The following is a 23,757-nucleotide window of genomic DNA, read 5'->3' as shown; positions in this document are numbered from 1 at the left end:
TTGAACAAGATGGCACCAGACTGATACATGTTAAGGTATATTATACGCAGTGCTTTCTTCTCCGAAGAAAAAGAAATTGATAAATGACAAGATTATATATGGTAACACATGATTTGCAGCAGCTTCTTAAATAGCAATGAAAAAGAGAAAAGCAAACAATTTTCAGCACAGATACGTCCACCAATCGCCTTGTTTTAAATAGGGTGTAACAACATGAAACAAGCTTAGAGCACAAAGTATCAATGTGTTTTTGCCGATTGAGATTGATGTCTAAGGTTGCTCCGTGGTAATTAAAGGCTTCAACTTGCTCAATTTCAACATTATCAATGCAAAAGTGTACTTCATTAATATGAAAGTTTTGTGTCTTCATATGAACATCATATACTTTCTTTTCGCAGCATTTATTGACAATTTATTTTCTTTAAATCATGCGGGGATGTGACATAACTAATTTATTTTCCAATGAATTTCATTTAAAGTGCTCCCTGTAAACATAATTGCAGTGTCATCAGCGTACCTCACCGCACTTGAATTCGTCGAACAGAGACGGAAATCGGTAAAGTAAAGGAAAAATCGCATAATGCCTAAAACTGATCACTGGGCTCCAGCAAAACAGATTTGTGAGCTGATTGTAAGTGTTTGAGGTTAACAAATTGTTTGCTGTTGGTAAGTTAACGTGCAAAGAAATCAAGAGTGGAATTCAAGAAACCATATTGCTCTAGCATTTATATTAAGGTTGTATGATTAACAGTGTCAAACGCTTTCTTGAAGTCACGGAATAAAACTACAGCCATTTCATTATTATCCAAAGATGCACACAAGTCTTGAGAGAATGCCAATACTTCTTTTGATGATGTCTAGATAAATACCTTCGTTATTAGTGTGAATATATAGCGCTCTGAGTACTTGTGCAAGATAGCAGATGTCTTTCAACGCTCCTGCAGTTATCCCGTCATATCCTGCCGCCTTGTTTGTGGCGAGATCACTGACAACTGCGGTGATTTCATAATCGGTAAATGCCTGCAATAAAAACGTCTCATGAACAAATTGGCCATTTACTAGGCACGACAGATTAATGATATTGGCCGCAAGCTCCGGAGCAATGTTTGTGATGTACTCATTAAGCCTCTCAGCTGTATTGATGCTATATGTTTGTTTTGCTTCCCGATTACGTTTTGGCGACTCTTCACGTTTTGCGGGTGTTTCTTGCGCTTTCTGTATGACCAGAGCGTGCTAATCTTTATTTTTATTGAAGTAATGCAAAACTGCTTCAAATAATGAACGCTTCCTATATGACGTTTCAGTTTGTGATACCATTTACCTTATTCTTTTATAGCCTCAAGTACGTCCTGGTTCATCCGCGGGCGCACAGTTTATTCGTAACTATGGGCAGTGCACGATGTACGTTTTGATATGTCATTCCCAAGAGCCTCAAAAGACATTTCAAATTCGGTACAGACATTTGTGTGGTATATGTTATTCTAACTTAAATTATATATTTCGTGCTGCAAAAGGTGGTAAATATTTTGTAGTTCTGGTGCAAAGCTCGTTCGACTAGGAGTGTTTCGATTCTTACACAGCAGATAGATTAGAGAGTGATTTGCAAATGGCACCAACACACCCATGAAGACACTGTACTATTGCGTAATAAGTGGTCAATTACAGTGGCAGATGTAGCGGTGATTCTTGTTGGATCAGAGATTGAATTGGCAAAGTTATATGATTTAAGCAAAAATGTGTAATCGCTGCTCGTGTTTGAAGAAATATAAATGTTCAGGTCCCCCGTGATTATAGCAGAGCCCATATTGGCTGCTCAATATACTCTCCATGACTTCTAGAAACAGGGTCATATTCGAATTAGGAGGTCTATATATCACACCAACTGGCCAACTCAAATTTATATCACTTGCTGCATTCGTGTCATTCCTTTTCAGAAACAATTTATTTTGTTCATGAGCCGAAAAAATTACTCTTCGCGAGGTTTATTTCGTTGCAGCCTTATGGGATGTTTAGGTTTTGAAATAATGTTTTTCTTTAACGCCCAAGTAGCCATTAGGATCGGGGCGCTGAACTCACCTTCTTCAGCAGCACAGCTTTTACGCAAAGGAGGAAGAAAACAAAAATGCTTCGCGCACGTGGCATTTCTCAGACACCCTTCATTAAATATGAAATGAGGTGGCTCGTATACTCCATTGTTCTGAAGTATCAATACGCCCTTTAGAGGTAGACCTCGTTGCTGAAGATCGGGTGTGTAGCGAACTAGTATTTATTCACCACCCTACTATACGGGTGGAATCGAGTTGGTCGGTGCATGCACTAGCTCCCCTTGCACGTTGATTAGTTCGAAAGTAATGTCCTGGCACATTAGGCATGGCTTTCGGGGACAGTATGCTATTACGGTTATAGCTCCCCGAGTTCAGCGAACCTGGTGTTCGATAAATGGAAAGCTATCAAGACTTAAGAGCGAGGCTTTCTTCCTCCGAAAAACGATCATTCCAACTTGACTCCATTCAATTAGGGTATCTACTGAGTTTATAATGGCATCTGTGCTGGGTCGTTCCCGTTATGTGATACCGGTGTACAGCGGATGTACTCTCAATGATTTCGTTAGTGTCGTCTGATAGAGAAATGCCTCAGGAAGCATAGGCCTTATGAATCAGCACGCCAATGAATAGGGTACTGTTTATTGGATGTACTGAGTTACAATTATGAGTGCTATCAACTAGCGCCCTCATCGTTACAGCTCATCTGCAGGAAACGCGAATAATCGATGTGCAGGTTGTTGTATTAACACGTGTCCCATCTTATAATAGCATAGAAGGAGAGAGAGAAGATAGCTATATAGTATGAAATAATATTGAACAAGGAATGAGGGGGAATAGATTTCTGAAATTCATATCGAAAAATAATTACTTCACTCCTTGTCCTACTTCTTTCTCTTCACTTTCCTCCCTGCCCCTGCGTGGCTTTACTTCTTCGGAAGCAAAAGCTTATTGAAACCTCTGCCAGTGATGGTCACGCTGCCCAGACGGATTCATCCACTCGTCGAAATTTTGGCTCCGCTTGCGAACGTAAATTCTCCCTCATTCCTTTTTCAGTGTTTTTACATCTTATAATAGGCATTAAAGTGCTTCAAAGCAAGCAATATTTCACAGTTGTCTGACGGACAAGCGTTTCAGGCAACAGGATACAAGTGAATCAGCAACCCAAAGAATGGGGCATTATTATCTTTATATTAGTTTAGCTTGTCTAGGGAACTGAAATTTACGGCCTGCTTTCAGCGCGCCCAAATCATCGGTGCCCAGCAGGATTTTCTAATAAGTGCTAATCCCATCACAAAACAGTGGTATTGACGTGCCTAAAACCAAGTAATATTTCATCATTATTCCTGTTGTTTTCCGCTTTATCAAGAGCACTATACAAACAACCTACAGCTATAGGGGTTTCTCTTCATTCGGATAGCCCCCCCCCCCCCCCCCCCCCCCCCCCCTTTTCAGAGAAAGAAAAAACAATAACCCGGATTGGATTGTTACTTTTAGGACACAAAAGAAGCGAGTAAAGTTAAAGAAACTTCTACAGGTCAAAAGCACGCCACAGAAATTGCACCGAAGAAAACGTGAAACTAACAACCCCTTGACGGGGAGAATTGAGCGCCAGTGCACCAGTACAGAGATTGTACAAGGCTGCTTTGCAAATACGAGACTTGCTGGCCTTTGTTCTTTACCGTCCACTTTCGCCTTGCGTAAACCGCCGCAAGAAGAAATCGCTAGCACTTTCTGCATAGCGTTGCGCCCATCGTCTTTTCTAACGGCTTTATTCTTTACCGTCCATTTTCGCCTTGCGTAAACCGCCGCAAGAAGAAATCGCTAGCACTTTCTGCATAGCCTTGCGGGCATAGTCTTTTCTAACGCCATTACACCATCCCTTTACTCTAATTAGTAGCCGATGAGGCCCCATTTAAAAAGACCTTGTTACGGCTACAACTGAGCAAAGGCTCATCTGATTTGTTGAACCTAGACCATGTTGCACTAACCAAGAGCAGGTCCTACGAAGGAAGCTTTCGGTTTACTTCATCCTAAGGGTTTGGTGAAGGCGAGGTGATATCAGTACGCTTTTTGGAGGGGTATCAGATCCTTCAACAAGAGAATAAGGCCGCCAAGAAGGCACTGCTTGAGTCAGGGCAGCATCTAATGCTTATAAATGCGATAACGTGACTCCTAATGAGGCTAACTCTCCGGCTCAGGCTTGCATCTGAGCGCACTTGACGATCCCGGGAAGTCAATGATGTCTTGTACGCCCGAGCGAATCGATAATCTTTACTGTCGTGAGCGAGATTCGCTGCGATCTCTCTCAATACGACAGAATACCTCTGGCTATCACTCAGACGGGCTAAATGTGTGCGTGGTCGGTAACTGATGAGCCAGCGAGATAAATGAAAATGAGAAGGTAAACTCGCTATCTTTTCGTTCCAATAGCCTTGGGACATTCCTTGAAGATAATTTGATCTACTTTGTAGGCCGAATGTAACATTCGATTTGGTACTAATAGGAACGAGATTAAACAACGAGGCGTACAAAAGATCGAATACGGTTAATTTGTTAAATGCATATTCTAATTGTGAATAGCTCATCACATACATCGCTGTGATTCGAAGTATATAACCGGAGTATTCTGTAAGATCTTAGCAGTTAAGGGCGGACTTTCAAGCCATTAGAATGTTCCAAGTGGAATGGTTAGAGTGTGGCCAGAAATTGATACGTGTAAGTAACTAAGTTGTGCGTATTGTGTCCTTGTAAAAAGTGTGCCTTGCAGGTAAAGTGAAAAATGATGATAGTCTGAATTAAATTAAGTGTAGAAAAAATAACTTTCATGTAGCATCTAATTAGCAACACAGGTAACAAGTAGCCTCTTAGCATCCCGTATTAATGAGGAGGGCCACACGACGTCAACTTGGTGGGGGAGGCTGAAGTGAAGGGAACATTTTTCGAGGTGTTGAAGTTAGGTGTCCGTAACCCGCATAACGTGAGGAAGTGATGGTTACTGGGAGAGTCGTTCTGCCGTGAGCCCATGCAGGCTGATAATAGTCGTGATGATACTGAAGGCTCATAGTGAAGCATAGCGAAGAGTCATTGCGATGTTTCTGCAAGCTATATATATATATATATATATATATATATATATATATATATATATATATATATATATATATATATATATATATATATTCTTTCAACAGCGAGTAGCTGCAAATGCTACTGCATAAAATACGCAACATAATTAGGCACCTTTGCCGCGTTACCTTTCCTGCTCTACAAACTCGCAGAAACAACGCGTCAACAAGTGGATAGGAGGATGCTCTTATAACTGATGGTAAATTTGGTATCTAATAATCAGATAAACTCTTTCATGGGGCTTTCCGTTCATGGGATCCGTTTAAGTTAGAGCGAAAGAGATCGTCCGGAAATGTAAATAATGAATAATTAGCAGAACCAATATCTTAATCGTCTGCTACGCAATAGAATTTTTTTAACGACAGAAGTTTGGCTTGCGTCGCTGGTGTAAACATTTCATATTGGTGGGCCAACTTTAGAGGACCACTGACTCATGATTCCTCATATGTCATCTGGCAGGTGTTGGTGCCTCCTTCAATCACCTGAATATATTTTAGGGGCCTTATATAAGCTTATATAGCATGTAGAGAAAAAGGGTGTTTCAATTGCGTATTTTGCAACTATTCCTGCAACAGAACGCCGTGAACCTTTCCGGCTCCAGAAAAATTTTGGTGTTTACTACTTGGGATCTACCCTCTTGCCGCACAGCTCGCACCTTGCATCGCGCTTGGAAGCGTGACAAATATTTTTCACCGTGACGAGAAGGGATCTACCCTATTGCCGCACAGTTCGCACCTTGCATCGCGCTTGGAAGCGTGACAAATATTTTTCACCGTGACGAGAAGGGATCTACCCTATTGCCGCACAGTTCGCACCTTGCATCGCGCTTGGAAGCGTGACAAATATTTTTCACCGTGACGAGAAGCACTATATAGTGATGGATGCAAAATTACTCAGCCTTATTAAAAAGAAATATAAAAATTAGGTTGACGCTTAAGGTTCACCTTAAGGGAAGACGTGATAACGTGCGCACTCATTTCTTCACGTGTTGCTTCTCTGACGCTACTTTGGTCACGCCTGCTACTTTAGCTCTAATTAAACAACATCGGCGTTTCAGCATGCATCTTTGGCTTTATGAACCAGCTCATCTTCAGCCCTGCGTTAAAGATCCTCGGCAGCTCTCTGACGCTACAGCTCGTTTTCCCATTAATTGCGCTTCGCTTCCACTTCTAGTGTTACATAGGCAACATAGGCATACCGCACGCGCTTCAACCATCTAACTGCCTCCATACCGTATCTTTTTCGAATTATTTATGAATTTCGAGTTCAGTCATTAGAAAAAAATATTCAACTAACGCCCCAAACTAGAAAATTCATCCGGTCAATGTCAGACGATGTCGCCGCATAGTACCAGCCACAAGTCATCACGAGTGTTCAAACTCCGAGACATACATTCTTCGTCTAGGCGCTGCTGGTTTCATTCACTATTCACCAATAACTACTCAGTAATCACTCATTTAATTGTGAAGTCCTTCAATCAATCAGGAAACTCTACATGTATCCGTAGAGGGGAGCACTGGGCCAGTTGATACGTATTCCTAGATTAAAACCAGCGGAAAGACACAGGGGTACACAGGACAACATGCAGCCGTAGGTTAAAAGTAGCGGAAGGACACAGAGACGTACACAGGACAACGTTGTCCTGTGTACGTCTCTGTGTCCTTCCGCTTCTTTTAACCTACGGCTGCATATATCATATACACTCCTACAAGACGTCCAGTATTTTCGGGGTCTTGTTTTACTTATCCTCGAAGTAGACGCATGGTTTGATGAAAGTGCTCTATAGAACGTGAAGGCTCAATATATACCTGGGAAAAGACGCATTAGATCTGAATTTTTGGTGGCCACCGCATGACGGCGCCACCACAGTGTCTTTTCCGGCAAGATTACGAATTGTCCTTGACAGCTCTCTTTCTTTTTGGGCTACGACGACGAGTTTACAACGCATCCAGCCTATTGCGCTTGGCGTACAAAAAGAAGACACAATTTACGTTGCAAGTATTTTTATTTTCGCGGCATATAGAGCGTTGCTTGAGTACTTAGCCCAGAGCATTGAAAACCTCCAAACAACGCCGGTCATTTAGAGCGTTAATGTGCCTAAAATCTCATTAGCTATGTGCGCTTTTTTATCGACATGCAGCCCGCGTGCCGGCACATATGACCTGTGAGCTAGTTCTCAGTGGCTGAACGCACTATAGATCAACTGAACGAGTTGTTGAGGGTGCGTTTTGCATCCAATATATGAAAGATTAAGACTAAAACGCCGGTGACAGTCCGGCAGGCTGGATCTAATGAACGTTCTCATTTATGCTCGAGGACTCAACTTTGCGGAATAAATTAAAAATAAAGGTAACGAAAATATGCCTTTTATCGCGATCAATGCACATAACTGCAACGTAGAAGCAATGAAGCATGTCAAAATCGAGGAACACCTCTTTAATGTAATCTTGCAACATTAAGCCAGTAAAAAAATAATTAATTCATTGCACCCCCTCATAAATACTTCACCACTAACGAATATGACAATGGCTAGAAATGGCTCTCGGGCATGCATGGCATCGGAGGCATCACCGTGAAGACAAGGCCTCTCTAACTCTTCATCGCAGCGGCGATTATCAGTCGGTCCTAATTTGAAGAGTGGACGCAGCGGGTCGTCTTTGTTTTGAGTGCCTGTTCGGGTGTTTACGCTTGCATCATGAAATTCAGGCTACCGTTATGCTCAGTGGAACCTGACGTGAAGCTTCGTCTTTCCCCCGTCTTATAATAGCGCCAAGAAACCTTGCTGCATCCGCTGTGGCTGTCATCAAATTCAAGAGCTACCATTGTTTTTTAGTAATCCGCATGGCTGCTAATCATTCATGCGCTGGTGCGACAAGACCACACTCTACATCCCTCGGGAGTGGCCTCCGTACACAACTGAACGTTAGTCCCGATGCGCTGGAGCGTCCTGATTTACATCAGCGGAAGACGTATGAAGATTGTCCGACAGTGGCAGATCATCGACGTTGAATACCTTCCAGGCACAGTTGCGCTTATTAAGAGTGCCAGGTCTTTACTGTGAGAGGAGTTTGCCGCCTGCTTTGGGGTTACCGACTTAAATATTTTGTTATCTACTCCTTTTCACCCTCCATGCATTTCCATAGCTCAAGGTAGGAAAATATTTTTTCAACGTGCCCCTCTACATCTTTCAATTTTTCTCCTCGTTCTCACCCCTCTCCTTTTTGCTCAAGGCGTTCACAGCTTCCGCAAGCCTGTAGCCAATATACCACGCTCCTTGACCGATATAAGGAAAATGAAACCGCAGCAGGCACAGGACGTAGGGTGGAGACAACACAGGGTGGTGTTGTCTTCGTCCTGTGCCTGCTGCGTTTTTATTTTCCTTAGATCTCACCAACTGGCCTACACATCTACCCTCCTTAACCGAGTTCCTTAAGGGTGTCAATTTTATTCTCGCTAGAGCCAAGTGCTTGGGCAACCCTATTGCTCTGTCCGACTGGCGCTGCTTGCCTTTTAGCTAATGCCGATTTCCCTTTACATTGCCTGTCTGAGAGTCTGCCATCTGCAAAACCTCATGGGTTGGGCGCATCATCGACAGATTTATACGCACATAACTTCCGATCAAAGAAAAAATTGGATTCGCTCTACTTCCACGCTCAAACAATTGTCCTTGACTGCCAAAAGCATCACACCCAGACCAACGAACACCAGTACACCTCTAGTGACCGTACCTAATGAAAAAGATTGAGGGATATGAGAGGAAGCGCCTACTTTGCCCGTAAAACTCAGACTTTGAGATGACGCATGCATGGGACAACATTTTTGACAAGTGGCGAATAAACATTACAAACGCACAGCGCGAGAGGTGAAGAAACAGGAGAGCGAGAATAAGAGCACAGGGACAGCGCTTCTGCGGCGTTCATCAATATCGCGATGCGAACGCGCCTGTTCTGCTCCCGTCGTCCTTGGTTGGTTTGCGGGGTTCAACGTCCCAAAGCAGCTCAGGCTATGAGAGACACCGTAGTGGAGGACTGCGGAAATTTCGACCACCTGGGGTTCTTTTAACGGGCACTGATATTGTACAGCACACGGGCGCCCTGCTTTTCGCCTCCAGCGAAAAGCGGCTGCCGAGGCCGGGATCCGATCCCGAATCCTCGGGCACAGTAATCGAGCGTCCTAACCACTGCGTCACCTCGGCTGTTGTGAGCTCCTGGTGCATAGTTGCTTTCCTGACCTTATCCTGTGAGAATCGTTTTACTTTCAGAGAATGTATTGAACGATCAGGAACTTAAAGGAACTGTATAAACATGGCAGGGTACAGTCGATTGCATATATTAGGACGGTTCTTTGACTTTTCTACTCTTTTTTGCATGCACTGTACCCATACAGAACACATACACTGAACACGCTGTCGGGACTTCATGCTGGAAAAGAACTGCAGAAGACAGGACTGAATATTGGCGTAGGAATCGAACGAACTGTTGACATAGCGAACGTGCGGCCGCAAAACGAACTCGGCCTAGCATGACATGAAATAAAGGTTTCAAATCCCGTTCTATATTTATATCTGGCTCATACCTCTCCAGATATTGACCCGCAGTAGTCGCAAACAGAGCTACCTGTCGCAAAGTCCGCTGCACGCTTTCCATTCTCGAAATAACAGATTAGTTGCTTTCAAAGAACATAACCAAGCTCAACGTAAGTGAAAACCTAAAACAGGGTACCATTATTGTGGCTGTAAACCGAAAACTCTTATAATACGGACATGGTAGAGCACTTGTAAAATAATAATAAACGCAAGAACTCCACTGTGAATAAACTATTGGAACCATAGAACACTCTAAACTATTATCTCAAGATAGATGGGTTCTCAAGATAGATGAGTGTATGAATATATCTCAGAATGAGCGCGATCAGTAGGCTTTATAATTTCGATACCCGCAACCTATGTTTCTTTTTTAGCGTGCACACATTGGCAGTGCTCTTGTAGGAAACAAATGACAGTATGATGCCAGAATGCACTTTAACGAGAGTCTTAGTGTATTACATTCCGTGATACATACCTGTGTTACAGTCCGTAAACTTCGGCGCGATGTTCTGTAATATATATACCGGGTGTCCCAACCAACTTGAACCAAGGGATACAAAATAATACATTTGAGGTAAGTCAGTGAAACCAATTGCATTCAACTGCCAGCCTCCTTGCGCACTACAGGCGATTTTTTGTTTTGCAATTACTTAATTAGCTAATTATGTTAATTTTTCTAATTGACTAAATATCGACTTTAGACCAGACATGTGAATTGGAAACTTGTAGAGCACCTTCAGAAACCCCCATTCCATTAATTGCGATAAAGAAAGTCTCACGGGTATCTTTTTTTCTGGGCTCAAAAGAAAGCCCGCGAAATACAAATAATACCACGTGACTAGTGCATTTGTGCGCCGCGATTGTGGTGCTCTCAGTCGTGGTTTGAGCGAACGAAATTAGCTGCGGCCGTGTCTCCTTCGCCCCGTTAAAGCGGCAGGCCGATAGGCCTGCGATGGCTTCTTCGCCCGCGTCCGACAGCCGGCCCACGTGATGGTGCAAGTAGCACCGAGAACGGCGAGCCGACAGCACCGGGATTCTAACAAACCCTCCTTCTCTCCAATCAGCGAACTTTACGGCAAACGGATGAGCGATAAGGTATCAGCCACTGAATCTGCGCATACAGGCTTGGGTAAAGGGGCGAGATGACATGTGACTCGACTAAAATTAGCGCTACACCTTCATTTGCCGGTTCTTTATCGTCATCCGCCCGTCGTGATGTAGGCTGCTGCGGTGCACAGGCCTGGCCAAGATCGCGGTGACGACGGGCGAGCTCGAGCTCGCTCCAACCATCGCCAACATTTCTGCCTGCCGCTGCAACGGGACCATCGGGTCACGGCCGCAGCTGATTTCGTTCGCTCAAACCACGGCTGAGAGCACCACGATCGCTGCGCTCAAATGCGGTAGTCACGTGGTATTATTTGTATTTCGCGGGCTTTCTTTTGAGCCCGGAAAAAAAGATACACGTGAGACTTTCTTTATCGCAATTAATGGAATGGGGGTTTCTGAAGGTGCTCTACAACTTTCCAATTCACATTTTTGGTCTAAGGTGAATATTTATAAAATTAGAAAAATTAACATAATTAGCCAATTAACTAATTGCAAAACAAAAAATTGCCTGTAGTACGCAAGCAGGCTGGTAGTTGTATGAAACTGGTTTCACCGACCTACCTCAAATATATTATTTTGTAACCCTTGGTTCAACTTAGCTGGGACACCCGGTATATATATATATATATATATATATATATATATATCATTAATTAAAAAGCCAAGAGTCTTTGATAGCCCAAAGTAAACGTATGGTGATATTATTTAGTTTCTTTAGTATTAAGTAGTAGATCTAGACCAGAATTAGTCTTGTGATAATTTTAGGCACGTTGTTTTTTCTTCCGCTTTGCATTTATATTCTTCCTCCCTAAAATCATTACAAGACTAATTCTGACCAAGATCAACTGCGAAATACTAAACACAATATATATCCCCATACGTTTACCTCGGACCCTCAAATACTGCTGGCTTCTGTATTTGTATCATAATGAGTCGCCCGTTCAATTTTCAGCATATATATATATATATATATATATATATATATATATATATATATATATATATATCGGGATGCATTAAAAATTCGAGGACACTTAGGCGACTGAAGTGACGAGAGACGAAAGCCTGAGCGCTGCATTCTGCTATGCGAATTTACCGAATACGTGGCAGAAATAAGTATTTATTCAGTTAATTTCGCAACTGTCCCTGATTAGTAATTAGTAATTGTATCGTAATCAGTAAATAGTAATTAGTATTCAGTGTTCAGTAAATAAGAAATTAATAATAATTATTTGCGCACCAACCACTAATTAGTAATTATAATTGATCAGTTATTAATTATTCATTAATTATTGATTGCCATATGGCCATATGGCCATATAAGGCACGCATTCGCGCATACTGTGGTAGTGCTCCGTGATTGGTCGAGACCTCCATTACGTCATCTCGTCTCGACCAAACAGAGCCGCCGCAAAAGCGTGACACTTTTGCTCACGACAACGATGAGGCGATAAAGGCTTTCGCCTTAAAACATGAACTAGATTAACTTGCAAAAATGCCCGTACTATCGGATGGGAAGCGTCAAGGAAAAGCATGAACCGTGAAACTATATGTTGGACAAGTGGACTAAACCAAGGCCGCCGGCGTTAACAGGCCGGAAAAGGTTATCATGCCTCATTGATTCAAAACATGAATTCCAAAAACATAGTGAACACTCTGTGGAAATGCTGGATATAAAGTCTTGAGCAGTGAATAATTTGCAGTACATAATAAATTTTAGTGGCTAGAAACAGATTATAGGCGGTCGCCCTGCCAAAAATAGAGAGGCCATGAAGGATAAAAATCTGAGCGTAGCGCTGTACAGTGGGGCACACACTTTGCATTTATATTCTTCCTCCCTAAAATCATTACAAGACTAATTCTGACCAAGATCAACTGCGAAATACTAAACACAATATATATCCCCATACGTTTACCTCGGACCCTCAAATACTGCTGGCTTCTGTATTTGTATCATAATGAGTCGCCCGTTCAATTTTCAGCATATATATATATATATATATATATATATATATATATATATATATATATATATATATATCGGGATGCATTAAAAATTCGAGGACACTTAGGCGACTGAAGTGACGAGAGACGAAAGCCTGAGCGCTGCATTCTGCTATGCGAATTTACCGAATACGTGGCAGAAATAAGTATTTATTCAGTTAATTTCGCAACTGTCCCTGATTAGTAATTAGTAATTGTATCGTAATCAGTAAATAGTAATTAGTATTCAGTGTTCAGTAAATAAGAAATTAATAATAATTATTTGCGCACCAACCACTAATTAGTAATTATAATTGATCAGTTATTAATTATTCATTAATTATTGATTGCCATATGGCCATATGGCCATATAAGGCACGCATTCGCGCATACTGTGGTAGTGCTCCGTGATTGGTCGAGACCTCCATTACGTCATCTCGTCTCGACCAAACAGAGCCGCCGCAAAAGCGTGACACTTTTGCTCACGACAACGATGAGGCGATAAAGGCTTTCGCCTTAAAACATGAACTAGATTAACTTGCAAAAATGCCCGTACTATCGGATGGGAAGCGTCAAGGAAAAGCATGAACCGTGAAACTATATGTTGGACAAGTGGACTAAACCAAGGCCGCCGGCGTTAACAGGCCGGAAAAGGTTATCATGCCTCATTGATTCAAAACATGAATTCCAAAAACATAGTGAACACTCTGTGGAAATGCTGGATATAAAGTCTTGAGCAGTGAATAATTTGCAGTACATAATAAATTTTAGTGGCTAGAAACAGATTATAGGCGGTCGCCCTGCCAAAAATAGAGAGGCCATGAAGGATAAAAATCTGAGCGTAGCGCTGTACAGTGGGGCACACACTTTTTTCAATAAGGCGCACTATTCTTATAGGCACTCAAATGGACTCCAAGGTACATGGGTGGCCTAGATGTCCATGCCACACCAGCATATTCAGCAGGAATCGATCCCCGCATTCCAAATCAGAGTCCGCAACTCTTAGATCAGTTGATTCGAGCACGTGACACTGAACCGAAGTCCTCCGTTAAACGAATAAGCTCATCAATACGGGGCTTGTGAGCGCAGAAAAATGCGAGGTCATCTGCACAAGACCTTCAGTTCGTGATCCATAATACGAAAGCCACTAACTGCTTTCCTGTTTATGACACTCATGCAAAGCGGCTCCAAGTATAGAGCAAACAAGATTGAAGACAGTGGGCATCCTTGTTTAAAGAGGACCCGATGGGGACACATTGTGAGGGACAGCCATTTAATATCAATCGTGGGGAACACTCTTTGTAACAAAGGCGTATCCCAGTAGAAACAGTTGAACTAGGACTGGCACGATTTAAATGAGAAAAAAAGGAATGAATGAGAGACACGATCAAAAGCCTTTGCCAGGTCAATTTGCAGCAGTGCCTACTGCTCGTGAGCGTCACTGCAATATTGCGAAACGGTACGTGCCACAGGTAGACTAGATTGTATTGACCGGCCTCTCAAGCCGCCTGTTTGATGAGGTCAAATCAAAGTAGAGATTACAATCTGTAGCCGATTTGAGAAAATTTTAGAGAAAATGTTATAATCTATATTTGCAAGCGTACTAGGCCTGTAGCCGTCCACAAATCGGAGTTTTTCTTTATCCTCAGTTTTTGGTGTCAACAGATTATGACTTTCGGTAAAAGAATGCGTCAGGAACCCGACATCAATATTAGTCTAAAAAATTTGGAGTAGGACAGGGGAAAGAGCAGATTTGACTGTCTTGTAAAATTCATCTGATAGACCATCACGACCCAGAGTTCTCGAAAGCGGCAAACGGTCAATTGCGTCTTCCACTTCAGTTAACGTTAATGGAAAACTTATCGCCTTACATTCATTCTCAGAAAGCGGCTTAATCATAGAAACAAGGCGCTCTACATAAACGTAATCAGTATTACTTGTAGTGGCAAAAAAAAAAAAAAAAACACAGGTGTAGTGTCTTAAAAACTCCGTTACTATTGCACTCGAATTAGTGAGCAAGGCACCACTACAATAGAATTCAGTTACTCGTTGGGCGGCCTCATGGCGTGGATCATCAAGCAATGCTTGCCTAGTTGGCTTCTCAGACTGCAAAGCACGATTGCTACGGGAGCGCACACGGGCCGCCTGAAAGCGCTCTGCATCAGACTTTTGAAGGTGGCATTTTACCATAACAATTTCCTCTGTGTATAAGCCAGGAACCTCAAATTCAAGTTTGTGCAAATTTCGAAGGCTCTGCAGCAGCTGTTTTTCTTCGCCGTTTTTGAAGTAGGACTTGAATTAACCGCTCTCTTAACTATGTCCCGAACTTGTTGCTTAAACAACTCTCAAGATGCAAAAGACGGCAGACTCGAGGCGAAACAAGAATTCAAAGCTGGCATCACACGCTGTGCAAAGTCTTCGTTTAAAAGCGAAGCATTACGCTTCCACAGGGCCCACGGCGGCTGAAACTTTGGACGGGAAGTTTCCCAATCCGCAAAGTGACCATTCAATGGTCAGAAAAAAGAAATCGACCAAACATCGCATGAAATGCGCCGTTTAAGACGATCTGCGCAGACGTAAATGCGATTAAGACGCGAATGTGACGCTTGCCTAATATATGTGTATGTAGATGACAGCCCAGTATCAATTAAACTTGCGTTTTCAGTGATCAATGATAAAATACAAGAGCTCTTATCGGCATTTTGACTAGGCCAGTACGGTCATGTGGGTCGCATATGCAGTTGACGTCACTCATCAAAACCAAATACCGATCGCATTCTAGGTGATTTGCAATATCACTGAAAAAATCTCCTCTCTGCGCCTGTTTATTTCAAGCATACGCATTATTACACCTCCACGATTCCCCATTCAGCCAAAAGTCACAACATATAAGACGCCCTTCTGCATCAACCTGGTGCATAAAGTCAGAAACAGGGATACTCTTTTTAAAGAACAGAAAGCAACTCGCCGAAAGGTCTACCGAGTGAGACACACAGACATTGTAATCTGTTAAAATGTTCGCAGGGCTACCTCCATGTCCAAATCACTTTCTATCTAGTCTACTGCACTGCAATGATGAACAGTCGACGGCCCAAAGCCGACGCACATGCATATCTTTCTGCCTAGGCCACACACCAGACACGTTGAGTGTTGCAACAATCAGCAGCTGGGCGTTCGCCATGGTGACAAAAAGAGCAACCAGGTGAAGCATCCGCGATGTCTGGCGCCAATCTGGAAGGTGATACCTCCCTGGAACTTGAACCATTTCTCCTCGACCTGGAGCGACGAAGAGATTTCTTGCCCTTCGATTTCCGGTGGCGGGACTTGTATTTTGCAGGAACAGCGTCTCCTTCAGAGGAGGCAGAACTCACTGACACCACACGCTTCGAGGCCACACTTGGACATGACAAATCTAAACCGCACTTGTCAATACTAGGCTGGCAGCTACGTTCCTCGAGGGTGGATTCGAAAATGGCATGAAGAAAGCGGCGCAGACAGTTGGCACCGCAGTCACACAGCACACTTGTGTTCTTCTGTCTTGCGCACAGCACATGCACGCGCACCAAGAGTGCCATCAGAGATGCAGGGAATTACCGGTGTCTCGCCCGCCAGGCTTGGCACACAATTGCTGACCTCTGATCCGAGTTTGAAGGCTGGGTAGGTTGACGCTGCACAGCAGTAATTTCCTCACGGGGCATTGGGTCGCCAGACGCTGATTCAGTAGACTGTACAGCCATGCCACAAGCTGCATTCAAAACCTCTGTTGCTTCCATTAAATGCTATTGCAGAATGCCATCCATATCATGGCTACTACTGCGAAGTTTATCCGCGTACGACACTACGCACTACTCTGTAGTATGGCCGAATCGCCGACATTCATCAGAACGAGGAGTATTGCAGAGTCATCGTATATGACCAACCTTGTGGCAGCGAAGACACAACGAAGACATAGCATCGGACCCAGACACTGTAGGCGACAAACTGACAAAGGATGGGGCAGGTCGTTCACAGAGACGCCATCAGCAAGAGTCTGGACAATCTCACGACTCCGCATCCGAAGTTCGACTCCGAAGTCCGCATCCCCTCCATTTCCGATACTCTCCAGTGCTCCACTGGGATGGAGGTAATTGTACCACAAGTACGGAAGGCGTCATGGATGTAAATGTCTTCTATACATTCGATGAGCCAAGAAACTTTGAGTTTCACAATCTTTGGTTTAGGGACAATAACAAGACACCGACAGCCTTTCACCTGTAACCCTGCGGAGGTCACGATCTTTGCTTTGGCCAGCGCTGTTTGTATGTCACCATCCACATATGGGACATCTGGAACTATGAGATTGAATCAATATCGCTGATGTCTATGACACCGCTTAAGACATCTCTAATATCCTGGCCATAGTAGGGACGGCCGTCGAGGTCGACATGCAGAAAAACGGAATTGGTGGTGGTGGTGGTGGTGGTGGTGGTGGTAAGAACCTTTATTAGCTATACAAAGGCCAGGAGGTATGTTTGGATCAGTTCATAAGGGACCGGTCCTTATAAGCACTAGGTGGAGGTCCGTAGTGCTTCGCGCGTGCCCGGGCACGCGCGAAGAGGGCTTGTTGGGCCTGTAAGTCGCGGCGGCCGAGCAGGATCACCTCCCAGTCTTCCCGAGTCGGGTTGGGGATGGGGAGAATAGCCGGGTTGAAGAGGGAGGCCCACACCATGTGATAGATGTCGCAGACATCGCTCCACAGTGTGGGCACCTGCTACTAAAGGAGGGGTCAAAATGTTTTACGGCTGCAGGGCACAGCGATGCATTGGTGAAAAGGCGGAGAAGGAGCCTCTCGTCCGCCTTTTTGAGGCCTGTACATGAATTAGGGTAAATGCGATGACAATTTTGATAGTGCGTAGTTGTACCTTTGAAGGTATAGACCAGAATAAAATCGGGTGCTTGATGAGGTGGGGAGGAGAAAAGAGCCCGCGGTGAGAGAGCGCGCTGAAAGCTGCGTCTGCTGCCTCTTTTCCTGCCAAACCCTGATGATCAGGGGCCCATATAAGGTAGCGGTGGGCGGGGTCCGTATCCAGTATGCAATTTAAGCAGATTCAATAGGCTAGGAAGGGAGCCCAGCCTTGTTCGACGTTCCGACAGGCCCCTTGTGAGTCGGTAATTACTTGAGGTCCCCATCCTTCGCAAAATTATTAAGCGTGCCATGGACCTCCCCATAACTACTTAAAACAGCCGTCTTATGGCCCTTGTGGTGGTGAACACTTTCCGGGAGCTCCGCGGGGTGCACCTTACAAACCAGTACACACGTTTATCGCAAACGAAGTCGGGTCGCCACCTTCTTGCTCGACTCCGTATCGGACACACCACTCTCATGGAAGAAAGGTTCCGCATCCCAGAACTGTGGAGACGCGCCCTCCGTGTGAAACCTCTTGCAGGCAATATGTCACACGAAGTCATAATGGTCGGCGCCTGGCACGATCAGAAGCCCTATAGCCCGACATTATGGCAACAAAAGAAGTGTATACTACTTGAACGCCTCCGGCTCTCACCACGGAGAATGGTACACGGCTGCTGTAGCTCACAACAGCAAAACGGTTAACGATCTCACCTTCAGAGCCCTTAGTACAACAAACGCAAAGAGGTGGCGATTGCTCTCGCCGCCTCACATTCCGATTCAGAAAAACCCAGTTGAAAACCAACTTACTGGCAGGCAGACGGTTGTTATTGGGACTGTAAGAAGGAAAAGAAAATGCACGGGCCTGCTATTGGCTATGTAGATGAGCCATTACAACGAGGGAGAATAAGAAGAAAACGACTTTCGCCTCATCGCACTTTAGTGGTCCAAAGTGCCCTCTAGAACCTTTTCACCCAGTTTAATGTTACAGGCGAAGAAGTAGCGGGCAGTGGCTCGGGTATGAGTGCTTACTATATAGGTACGCCGGGATTCAATAAGAATCATTCTCACGTTCATCGGTCATCTCTTTGTTCTGCAGAAAGATGTCTGGCATGCTTACTACTCCGATCTCTTTCTCTCGCTCTCTTTATTTTATGCATATGTATTGTGACCACCTTTCTTAGGAATTTTGTTACTTTCTTTATGCAGGACTATGGTTGCTGTGCAGCCGCTATATATATATATATATATATATATATATATATATATATACGAAGGAAAGAAGCCAACAGTCGGCAAAGCCAAGGAAAGCGTTGGGGCTGGTACTTTACGTCTATTTTTTTAAATGTTTACTTAAATAATCACAGAAATTAGTAATGTAATCTGTTAGGGGAAAGATAATTAAACACAAAGTAGAAGAAAAAACAACGTGCCGATGGTGGGAACCGAACCCACGACCTCCGAATAACGCGTCCGGTGCTCTACCAACTGAGCTACATCGGCCGCTGTCCCCCCTGCTACTTGCTTGGGTATTTATGTTGTCTGCATACGAACCTTGAGAGTGTTCACCAGCGCCACCCACAGCCATAGCGGCGGACGTAGAACGTCCTTTGTTACCGCCAGCGTCACGTAGAACGTGATCAAGAGCGAGGGCGAAAGCCGTGCTAGAACCCTCTTACGCTACCTATGGCTTCAAGACTGCCAGCGGCCGATGTAGCTACAGAGATTAGTAATGTAATCTGTTTAGGAGAAAGATAATTAAACACAAAGTAGAAGAAAAAACAACGTGCCGATGGTGCGAACCGAACCCACGACCTCCGAACCCACTACCTCCCTCGTGGGTTCGGTTCCCACCATCGGCACGTTGTTTTTTCTTCTACTTTGTGTTTAATTATCTTTCTCCTAAACAGATTACATTACTAATATCTGTAATTATCCAAGTAAACATTAAAAAAAAAGACGTAAAGTACCATCCCCAACGCTTTCCTTGGCCTCGCCGACTGTTGGCTTCTTTCCTTCATGTATTATAACGAGCACCCTCATTTCCCCTTAATTGATCTGCTTGTAGCTTACGGGGGTCTCGGTTCTGGCAGTCTTGAAGCCATAGGTAGCGTAAGAGGGTTCTAGCACAGCTTTCGCCCTCGCTCTTGATCACGTTCTAGGTGACGCTGGCGGTAACAAAGGAAGTTCCACGTCCGCCGCCTTGGCTGACGGTGGCGCTGGTGAACACTCTCAAGGTTCGTATACAGACAACATAAATACCCAAGAAAGTAGCAGGGGGGACAGCGGCAGATGTAGCTCAGTTGGAAGAGCACCGGACGCGGTATTCGGAGGTCGTGGGTTCGGTTCCCACCATCGGCACGTTGTTTTTTCTTCTACTTTGTGTTTATTATCTTTCTCCTAAACAGATTACATTACTAATCTCTGTAATTATCCAAGTAAACATAAAAAAAAGACGTAAAGTACCATTCCCAACGCTTTCCTTGGCCTCGCCGACTGTTGGCTTCTTTCCTTCATATATATATATATATATATATATATATATATATATATATATATATATATATATATATATATATAATGCCACCTAGCGTTGCCAGGTGGCGCATGACTGAGTGAAGAACGACGAAGTGTCGCTTGCGGGTTTTGCGTCTGTGCTGCTCACCGCGGTTGTATCAGAGCTAACCCCTTTGCTATTCTTTATATCCTCAATCACCTTGTACGTGACATTCTGGTGGAGGTGCTGGGTAAGATCACCTATGCAAGAGTCTCCATCTGAAAGACGTCGCGCCAGCCCTGTGCCATTGGACACCCCCGTGCATCGCTGCAGTCGACGGCTCCAGGGACTGTCTCCGGAGTTTCAGCCATCACCCGCCGCCATGACATCTAGTGCTTCTGCTCAGCAGGTAACGGGCGTCGCACCGGCCTGTAACTACACCTTGCAGGCCCCTCGAGTACCGAAGCCTTTTCATGGTGACCTCTTTGAGGATGTGGAGGACTGGTTCCTTCAGTTTGAGCGTGTCGCTGCTTTGAACCAGTGGGACGATACTGCCAAACTAAGGAACGTCTACTTCAGCCTTGAGAATGGCGCCCGGATCTGGTTCGAGAACCGAGAGCAAATGTTAACATCGTGGCAGGAATTCCGTCGTCAACTGCTCGAGGCCTACACTAGCGCGGATCGTCGCGAACATGCAGAACGTGCCATTCACTCCCGCATCCAGATGCCGAATGAGAGTGTCCAAGCATACGTCGAGGACATGACGCGCCTCTTCAGGCGAGCCGATCCCGCCATGTCCGAGGACAAAAAGGTCAGGCACTTAATGCATGGTTTGAAAGAGCAACTGTTCGCAGGACTTGTGCGCAACCCACCGTCGACTGTAAATGAATTTCTTGCGGAGGCCGCCACAATGGAAAGGGTGCTCCAACAACGTGCCGCGGCTTATAACCGACCTCTCCATACTGGCACAACTGCGGAGTCATTTGCATCTTCCGAGCGGCATCCTGATGCTTTGCGCGAACTAATTCGTAGTGTCGTGCGCGAAGAACTGAGAAAATTCTGGAACCCCCTGCAGCAATCGCCAGCTTCCGTTTCGGCTATAGTGCAAGGCTATAGTGCCTCGGTCTTCAAGGCTTCCGCATCGACTCGCCTCCTCCCCGGTTTGGTCAACGACCCCGCGTTATTGAAGAGTACCTGGCGGAACAGCGTTCATCTCGTTCGCAGCGTCAGTCCCGCTCCCCTTCACCAAGGCGCTCATCGACGTCCACCCAAGGCTGCTCGCGAGAGGGGCAAGGCCGCTCGTCTAGCCCTGGTCGGGAAAACTGAAAACAGCGACCTTCGGGGGCGAGGCCGCTGGTAGTCGCTGCGTTGAAGACCTCCCGTCGTCGCCGCTTCGATCCGACCGCGAGCTGCTGGTACCGTCCCCTAGGGAAACCAAAAGCGTTTCTCTGGACATTCCTGTTATTTTAGACGGTCGCACTCCAGTCAATGCATTAGTGGACACCGGTGCGGATTATTCGATTTTGAGTAGTCGCATGGCGACTGTTTTGAGGAAGGTGCTCACTGCTTGGCCAGGTGTGTACCTTCGAACCGCCGGCGGTCATATAGTTACCCCAAAGGGGATGTGCACGGCTCGTATTCAGATTAACAGATATACGTTCATCGTTAGTTGCGTCGTTTTGAGTGACTGTTCCCGTGACCTTATCCTCGGCATTGACTTTCTGCGAGAATACGGAGCAGTTACCTGCGAAATAGACGTGTCACATTTTCGATGGGACAATCTGCCGAACGAGATAGTAACAGTTCTTGCAGTGCCGCACTTCGCGTTTCCGCCGAGAGCGTCTCGCTGCCGCCGCGAAGCAGTGTTCTTGTGGAAGTCACCTGTGACGATTTCCGTGCCGGCGATGCTGTAGCGGAAGCGAACCATTCACTCCTGCTTGCTCAAGGCATCTGCGCTGCTCGAAGTTTATTGTCGCTTCACAATGGCCGGGCTGCACTCCTTGTCACAAATTTTTCTAATGAGCACCGGCACTTGTTTCCGGGAACTGCTATCGCTTTCGCTGACCCTGTTACGCACGATCCGGTCTGTTTTACATCCACGGCAGTCGAAACTAATGAGCCATCTCTTGGCAACATCGACATTAACTGCCTTTTGTCGAAGGAGAAACGGCGGGCCTTAGAGCTACTGTTGCTGGACTTCAAGCACTGTTTTGCTTCTTCCTCGAAGGTTCGTCAAACGCCCATCACGCAACATCGCATCATTACTTACGAAGACGCTCGCCCTATACGATAGCAGCCTTATCGTGTGTCTGCCAAAGAACGAGAAGTGATCCAGACGCAGGTTCAGGAGATGCTGGATGATGGTGTTGTGCAGCCTTCACAAAGCCCGTGGTCCTCACCAGTTGTCCTGGTCAAGAAGAAAGACGGCACTCTTCGATTTTGCGTCGACTATCGGAAATTGAATAATGTGACAAAGAAAGATGTATACCCGTTGCCGCGCATCGATGACTCACTGGACAGATTGCGACGTGCGAAGTATTTTTCATCTATTGATTTGAAAAGCGGCTATTGGCAAATCGAAGTAGACGAAAGAGACCGAGAAAAAACCGCATTTGTAACTCCAGATGGCCTATATGAATTCAAAGTACTCCCATTTGGATTGTGCTCTGCCCCAGCTACTTTCCAAAGGATGATGGACACCGTCCTCACTGGCCTCAAGTGGCAGATCTGTCTTGTGTACTTGGACGACGTAGTTGTTTTTTCCGAAACATTTGACCAACACCTCGAACGCCTTCGAGCTGTACTGGAAGCGCTCCGTTCTGCTGATCTCACGCTGAAGCCCGAGAAATGCCACTTCGGGTATACACAACTCAAGTTCCTTGGCCATGTTGTGAGCGCCGATGGGGTGCGCCCGGATCCCGAAAAGACTGCTGCCGTCGCACGGTTTCCCGTTCCAGCTAACAAGAGGGCTGTTCAGCGCTTTCTCGGCCTGTGCGCATATTATCGGCGGTTCATTGCGGACTTCTCTCAAATAGCGGAACCTCTAACGCGCCTCACAAGGAAGGACACCGCCTTTGTGTGGAACTCTGAGCAGCAGACGGCCTATTCTTTGCTTCGCGAGCGCCTTCAAACATCCCCTGTTCTGGCGCACTTCGATGAAGCGGCTGACACAGAGGTGCACACTGACGCCAGTAGTATCGGTCTTGGCGCGGTCCTTGTTCAGCATCAAGACGGGATTGAGCGAGTAATAGCCTATGCTAGTCGCACACTCTCTCGCGCCGAAACCAACTACTCCACCTCGGAAAAGGAATGCCTGGCGGTCGTGTGGGCCACTATGAAGTTTCGCCCCTATCTTTACGGCCGACCATTTAAAGTCGTCACGGACCATCATTGTTTATGCTGGTTGGCAAATCTGCGAGATCCATCGGGACGACTTGCGCGCTGGAGTTTACGACTTCAGGAATTCGACATAACTATTGTTTATAAGTCAGGCCGCAAACACGAAGACGCTGATGCGCTGTCACGAGCC

General features: G+C 45.2%; 1 non-coding gene across 1 annotated transcript; it reads left to right on the top strand.

The window, feature by feature from the left end:
• The first annotated feature begins 20,019 nt into the window (after positions 1–20,019).
• TRNAP-CGG (transfer RNA proline (anticodon CGG)) lies at positions 20,020–20,092 on the top strand. The gene has a single exon. It is a non-coding gene; the product is annotated as a tRNA-Pro (tRNA).
• The last annotated feature ends 3,665 nt before the right edge of the window (positions 20,093–23,757 follow it).

This window comes from Amblyomma maculatum, chromosome 4 (assembly GCF_055883805.1).
Source record: "Amblyomma maculatum isolate TAMU_Amacu chromosome 4, ASM5588380v1, whole genome shotgun sequence".
Taxonomy (NCBI): domain Eukaryota; kingdom Metazoa; phylum Arthropoda; class Arachnida; order Ixodida; family Ixodidae; genus Amblyomma; species Amblyomma maculatum.
This window is presented reverse-complemented; position numbering and strand designations above follow the sequence as displayed.